The following is an 8,320-nucleotide window of genomic DNA, read 5'->3' on the forward strand; positions in this document are numbered from 1 at the left end:
GAGTTGAACCAAGAAGTTTGTAAGGGCAAGGAGATTGCCTACTTTGTGAAGATCTACCCGAGTGAGGCAAGTCCTTCATGGACGATGGCCATGGTGGGATAGACAAGGTTGCTTCTTTATGGACCCTTCGTGGATGGAGCCCTCCATGGACTCGCTCAGCCATTACCCTTCGTGGGTTGACGTCTCCATCAATGTGGACGTATGATAGAACCACCTATCGGAACCACGCCAAAATCTCCGCATCTCCATTGCGTTTGCACACTCCAATTCCCTCCCTTTACTTTCTCGCAAATTGCATGCTTTACCTTTTCTGCTACCTATACTCTTGTCATGCTTACTTGAAATGTATTGAGAGTGCTTTAACATGTGCTAAGCTCAACCTTCTTGAAGAAATTAAAAACTGCCACTTTTGCTTGTTAAGGGTCTAATCACCCACCTCTAGACCCCTCTTCTCGATCGTTTCACACGCCAACCTCATGTCGGCAAAAAGAGCACTTTGGCTAAAGCCCCGTGTTGTTTGGACATTGGCGATCGCAAGCCACCTTGCCTTTACTGGTGGATCCCGCACCTCATCTTCCCACACAAATTCTTCATCATTGTCCTCATACAGTGTCAAACGCCCCAGCAATCCTCAACCTGATCCGCTGATGCACTTTGAGCCCCGCTTGACTGCCCTATTTCCATCAGGCAGGCGCTGAGAGATGTAGAACAGTGGAGAAAACCCTAGCCCAACCTCTTCCGTCGCGAAGAGATGCAACAGTGAGATCGGCCAACAATCAACAGAATAATCGGCGGTTGACTCTCAGCAGGTTAGACGCCGCCGGAGGACATGGCAAACCCTAGGTTTTCCGCTAGGGGATTTTCGATCTATCCTTTTTTAGTCAAATTATTCCCACGTCCTTTTCAACATTTGAGTCAGTGTAACACGTCAGGCCCCACCCATTCTCCAGGCCCAAGTGATTATAAAGCACGAAATGCACAAGGCATGGGTACAACGTGATGGGGAACGTAGCAATAATTCAAAATTTTCTATGCATCACCAAGATCAATCTAGGAGATTCAAGCAACAAGAGAGAGAGAGAGGATGAGCATCTTCATACCTTTCAAGATCGCTAAGCGGAAGCGTTACTAGAACGCGGATGATGGAGTCGTACTCGCGGCGATTCAAATCGCGGAGATCCGATTTATGCCGAACGGACGGCGCCTCCGCGTTCAACACACGTACAGCTCGGGGACGTCTCCTCCTTCTTGATCCAGGAAAGGGAGAGGAGAAGTTGAGGGAGAGCTCCGGCAGCACGACGGCGTGGTGGTGGAGCTAGTGGTTCTCCTGCAGGGCTTCGCCAAGCACTACGGAGGAGGAGGGAGGGGTTGCGCCAATGGGAAGGGTGTGGCAGCCCTCCCTCCCCCCACTATTTATAGGGGAAGGGGAGAGGGGGCCGGCCCCCTTAGATCTCATCTAGGGGGGCAGCCAAGGGGGGAGCTTGCCCCCCAGGTTGGTGGGAGGCGCCCCCATCCCCTAGGGTTTTCAACCCTAGGCGCCTTGGGCCCTTGGGGGGACGCACCAGCCCAGCAGGGGATGGTTCCCACCCTTTGTTCAGCCCACTAAGTCCCCGGGGCAGGTGGCCCCACCCGGTGGACCCCCGAACACCTTTCGGTAGTCCCGGTACAATACCGATAACCCCGAAACTATTCCGGTGATTGAAACTGGACTTCCCATGTACAAATCTTCACCTTTGGACCATTCTGGAACTCCTCGTGATGTCCGGGATCTCATTCGGGACTCCGAACAACATTCGATAACCACATACTAATTCCCATTACAACTCTAGCATCACCGAACCTTACGTGTGTAGACCCTAGGGGTTCGGGAATCATGCAGACATGACCGAGACATCTCTCTAGCCAATAACCAATAGCAGGATCTAGATACCCATGTTGGCTCCCACATGTTCCACGATGATCTCATCAGATGAACCACGATGTCGGGGACTCAATCAATCCCGTATACAATTCCCTTTGTTAGTCGGTATGTTACTTGCCCAAGATTCAATCGTCTGTATCCCAATACCTCGTTCAATATCGTTACCGGCAAGTCACTTTACTCATTCCGTAATGCATGATCCCGTGACTAACTACTTAGTCACATTGAGCTCATTATGATGATGAATTACCAAGTGGGCCCAGAGATACCTCTCCGTCATAGGGAGTGACAAATCCCAGTCTCGATTCGTGCCAACCCAACAGGCACTTTCGGAGATACCTGTAGTGTACCTTTATAGCCACCCAGTTACGTTGTGACGTTTAGTACAGCCAAAGCATTCCTACGGTATCCGGGAGTTGCACAATCTCATGGTCTAAGGAAATGATACTTGACATTAGAAAAGCTCTTAGCAAATGAACTACACGATCTTGTGCTATGCTTAGGATTGGGTCTTGTCCATCACATCATTCTCCTAATAATGTGATCCCGTTTTCAATGACATCTAATGTCCATGGTCAGGAAACCATAACCATCTATTGATCAACGAGCTAGTCAACTAGAGGCTCACTAGGGACATGTTGTAATCTATGTATTCACACATGTATTACGATTTCCGGTTAATACAATTATAGCATGAACAACAGACAATTATCATGAACAAGGAAATATAATAATAACCATTTTATTATTGCCTCTAGGGCATATTTCCAATAGTCCCCCACTTGCACTAGAGTCAATAATCTAGTTACATTGTGATGAATCGAACACCCATAGAGTTCTAGTGTTGATCATGTTTTTCTCGTGGAAGAGGTTTAGTTAACGGATCTGCGACATTCGTATGCACTTTACAAATATCTATGTCTCCATCTTGAACATTTTCATGAATGGAGTTGAAGCGACACTTGATATGCCTGGTCTTCTTGTGAAACCTGGGCTCCTTGGCAAGGGCAATAGCTCCAGTGTTGTCATAGAAGAGAGTCATCGGGCCCGACGCATTGGGAATCACTCCTAGGTCGGTAATGAACTCCTTCATCCAGATTGCTTCATGTGCTGCCTTCGAGACTGCCATATACTCCGCTTCACATGTAGATCCCGCCATGACGCTTTGCTTGCAACTGCACCAACTAACTGCCCCACCATTCAAAATATACACGTATCTGGTTTGTGAATTGGAGTCATACAGATTTGTGTCGAAGCTAACATCGACGTAACCCTTTACGACGAGCTCTTCCTCACCTCCATAAACGAGAAACATATCCTTAGGCCTTTTCGGGTACTTCAGGATATTCTTGACCACTGTCCAATGTTCCATGCCAGGATTACTTTGGTACCTTCCCAACAAACTTACGGCAAGGTTTACATCAGGTCTGGTACACAGCATGGCATACATAGACCCTATGGCTGAGGCATAGGGGATGACACTCATCTTTTCTCTATCTTCTGCCGAGCTCGGGCATTGAGTCGTGCTCAATTTCACACCTTGCAAAACAGGTAAGAACCCCTTCTTGGACTGATCCATATTGAACTTCTTCAATATCTTCTCAAGGTATGTGCTTTGTGAAAGACTGATGAGGCATCTCGATCTATCTCTATAGATCTTGATGCCTAATATGTAAGCAGCTTCTCCAAGGTCCTTCATTGAAAAACACTTATTCAAGTAGGCCTTTATGCTATCCAAAAGTTCTATATCATTTCCCATCAATAGTATATCATCTACATATAATATGAGAAATGCTACAGAGCTCCCACTCACTTTCTTGTAAACGTAGGCTTCTCCATCAGTCTGTATAAACCCAAACGTTTTGAACATTTCATCAAAGCGAATGTTCCAACTCCAAGATGCTTGCACCAGCCCATAGATGGAGCGCTGGAGCTTGCACACCTTGTTAGCATTCTTAGGATCGACAAAACCTTTCGGCTTCATCATATACAATTCTTCCTTAAGGAAACCGTTAAGGAATTCCATTTTGACGTCCATTTGCCATATCTCATAATCATAGAATGCGGCAATTGCTAACAAGATTCGGACGGACTTCAGCTTCGCTACGGGTGAGAAGGTCTCATCGTAGTCAACCCCTTGAACTTGTCGATAACCCTTAGCGACAAGCCGAGCTTTATAGATGGTCACATTACCACCCGTGTCAGTCTTCTTCTTAAAGATCCATTTATTTTCTATGGCTCGCTGATCATCGGGCAAGTCTATCAAAGTCCATACTTTGTTTTCATACATGGATCCTATCTCGGAATTCATGGATTCAAGCCATTTGTTGGAATCTGGCCCGCCATCGCCTCTTCATAGTTTGAAGGTTCACCGTTGTCTAACAACATGATTTCTAGGATAGGGTTGCCATACCATTCTGGTGTGGAACGTGTCCTTGTGGACCTACAAAGTTCAGTAGCAACTTGATCCAAAGTTCCTTGATCATCATCATTAACTTCCTCTCTAGTCAGTGCAGGCACCACAGAAACATATTCCTGAGCTGCGCCACTTTCTGGTTCAAGAGGCAGTACTTCATCAAGTTCTACTTTCCTCCCACTTACTTCTTTTGAGAGAAACTCTTTCTCCAGAAAGGATCGGTTCTTGGCAACAAAGATCTTGCCTTCGGATCTGAGGTAGAAGGCATACCCAATGGTTTCCTTAGGGTATCCTATGAAGACGCATTTTTCCGACTTGGATTCGAGCTTTTCAGGTTGAAATTTCTAGACATAAGCATCGCATCCCCAAACTTTTAGAAACGACAACTTAGGTTTCTTCCCAAACCATAATACATATGGTGTCGCCTCAATTGATTTAGACGGTGCCCTATTTAAAGTGAATGTGGTTGTCTCTAAAGCATAACCCCAAAAAGATAACGGTAAATCAGTAAGAGACATCATATATCGCACCATATCCAATAGAGTGCGATTACGATGTTTGAACACACCATTACGCTGAGGTGTTCCAGGCGGCGTGAGTTGTGAAACGATTCCACATTTCCTTAAGTGTGTACAAACTCATGACTCAAATATTCTCCTCCACGATTTGATCGTAGGAACTTTATTTTCCTGTCACGTTGATTCTCCACCTCACTCTGAAATTCCTTAAACTTTTCAAAGGTCTCAGACTTGTGTTTCATCAAGTAGACATACCCATATCTACTTAATTCATCAGTGGGGTGAGGACATAATGATAGTCACAACGAGCCTCAACGCTCATTGGACCGCACACATCAGTATGTATTATTTCCAACAAGTTGGTTGCTCGCTCCATTGTTCCGGAGAACGGAGTCTTGGTTATATTGCCCAAGAGGCATGGTTCGCACGTGTCAAATGATTCATAATCAAGAGACTCCAGAAGTCCATCTGCATGGAGTTTCTTCATGCGTTTGACACCAATGTGACCAAGGCGGCAGTGCAACAAGTATGTGGGACTATCATTATTAACCTTACATCTTTTGGTATTCACACTATGAATATGTGTAACATCACGTTCGAGATTCAATAAGAATAAACCATTGACCAGCTGGGCATGACCATAAAACATATCTCTCATATAAATAGAACAACCATTATTCTCAGATTTAAATGAGTAGCCATCTCGCATTAAACGAGATCCAGATACAATGTTCATGCTCAAAGCTGGCACTAAATAACAATTATTGAGGTTTAAAACTAATCCCGTAGGTAAATGTAGAGGTAGCGTGCTGACGGTGATCACATCGACCTTGGAACCAATCCCGACGCGCATCGTCACCTCGTCCTTCGCCAGTCTCCGCTTATTCTGCGGCTCCTGTTTTGAGTTACAAATATGAGCAACCGCACCGGTATCAAATACCCAGGAGCTACTACGAGTACTGGTAAGGTACACATCAATAACATGTATATCACATATACCTTTGGTGTTGCTGGCCTTCTCATCCGCTAAGTACTTGGGGCAGTTCCGCTTCCAGTGACCATTTCCCTTGCAATAAAAGCACCGAGTCTCGGGCTTGGGTGCATTGTTTGGCTTCTACCTGAGAACTGATTTACCGAGCACAGCAACTCCCTTGCCGTCCTTCTTGAAGTTCTTTTTACCCTTGCCTTTCTTGAAACTAGTGGTCTTATTCACCATCAACACTTGATGTTCCTTTTTGATTTCCACCTCCGTTGATTTCAGCATTGAATATAATTCAGGAATGGACTTCTCCATCCCCTGCATATTGTAGTTCATCACAAAGCTCTTGTAGCTAGGTGGGAGCGACTGGAGGATTCTGTCAATGACCGAGTCATCTGGGAGATTAACTCCCAACTGAGACAAACGGTTTTGTAACCCGGACATAGTGAGTATATGCTCACTGACAGAACTGTTTTCCTCCATCTTACAACTGTAGAACTTGTCGGAGACTTCATATCTCTCGACCTGGGCATGAGCTTGGAAAACCATTTTCAGCTCTTGGAACATCTCATATGCTCCGTGCTGCTCAAAACGCTTTTGGAGCCCTGGTTCTAAGCTGTAAAGCATGCCGCACTGAACCAGGGAGTAATCATCACTACGCGACTGCCAGGCATTCATAACATCTTGAGTTGCTAGGGAAATGGGTGCTTCACCTAGCGGTGCTTCTAGGACATATGCTTTCTTGGCAGCTATGAGGATGATCCTCAAGTTCCGGACCCAGTCCGTATAGTTGCTACCATCGTCTTTCAACTTGGTTTTCTCTAGGAATGCGTTGAAGTTGAGGGAAACATTAGCGTGGGCCATTTGATCTACAAGACATATTGCAAAGATGTTTTAGACTATGTTCACGATAATTAAGTTCATCTAATCAAATTTTAATGAACTCCCACTCAAATAGACATCCCTCTAGTCATCTAAGTGATACATGATCCGAGTTAACTAGGCCGTGTCCGATCATCACGTGAGACAGACTAGTCATCATCGGTGAACATATTCATGTTGATCGTATCTACTATACGACTCATGTTTGACCTTTCGGTCTCTTGTGTTCCGAGGCCATGTGTGTACATGCTAGGCTCGTCAAGTCAACCTAGGTATTTTGCATGTGTAAATCTGGCTTACACCCATTGTATGCGAACATTAGAATCTATCACACCCGATCATCATGTGGTGCTTCGAAGCAACGAACTTTCGCAATGGTGCACAGTTAGGGGGAACACCTTCTTGAAATTTTAGTGAGGGATCATCTTATTTATTTTACCGTCATTCTAAGCAAATAAGATGGAAACATGACAAACATCACATGCAAATCATAAAGTGACATGATATGGCCAATATCATTTTGCGCCTTTGATCTTCATCTTTGAGGCGCGGCATGATCATCTTCGTCACCGGCATGACACCATGATATCCATCATCATGATCTCCATCATCGTGTCTTCATGAAGTTGTCTCGCCAACTATTACTTCTACTACTATGGCTAATGGTTAGCAATAAAGTAAAGTAATTACATGGCGTTGTTCAATGACATGCAGGTCATACAATAAATTAAGACAACTCCTATGGCTCCTGCCGGTTGTCATACTCATCGACATGCAAGTCGTGATTCCTATTACAAGAACATGATCAATCTCATACATCACATATCATTCATCACATTCTTTTGGCCATATCACATCACATAGCATACCCTGCAAAAACAAGTTAGACGCCCTCTAATGGTTGTTGCATGTTTTACGTGGCTGCTACGGGTTTCTAGCAAGAACATTTCTTACCTACGCTAAAGCCGCAATGGTGATATGCCAATTGCTATTTACCCTTCATAAGGACCATTTTCATAGAATCTGATCCGACAAAAGTGGGAGAGACTGACACCCGCTAGCCACCTTATGCAACAAGTGCATGTCAGTCGGTGGAACCTGTCTCACGTAAGTGTACGTGTAAGGTTGGTCCGGGCCGCTTCATCCCACAATACCGTCGAAACAAGATAAGACTAGTAACGGTAAGCAAGTTGAACAAACAAACGCCCACAACTACTTGTGTTCTACTCGTGCATAGAATCTACGCATAGACCTAGCTCATGATGCCACTGATGGGGAATGTAGCAATAATTCAAAATTTTCTACGCATCACCAAGATCGATCTAGGAGATTCTAGCAACAAGAGAGAGAGAGAGAGAGAGAGAGAGAGAGAGAGAGAGAGAGTGAGCATCTTCATACCTTTGAGGATCGCTAAGCGGAAGCGTTACTAGAACGCTGATGATGGAGTCGTACTCGCGGCGATTCAAATCGCGGAAGATCCGATCTACGCCGAATGGACGGCGCCTCCGCGTTCAACACACGTACAGTTCAGGGACGTCTCCTCCTTCCTGATCCAGCAAGGGGAGAGGATAAGTTGAGGAAGAGCTCCGGCAGCACGACGACGT

Source organism: Triticum dicoccoides, chromosome 2B, assembly GCF_002162155.2.
Source record: "Triticum dicoccoides isolate Atlit2015 ecotype Zavitan chromosome 2B, WEW_v2.0, whole genome shotgun sequence".
NCBI lineage: Eukaryota > Viridiplantae > Streptophyta > Magnoliopsida > Poales > Poaceae > Triticum > Triticum dicoccoides.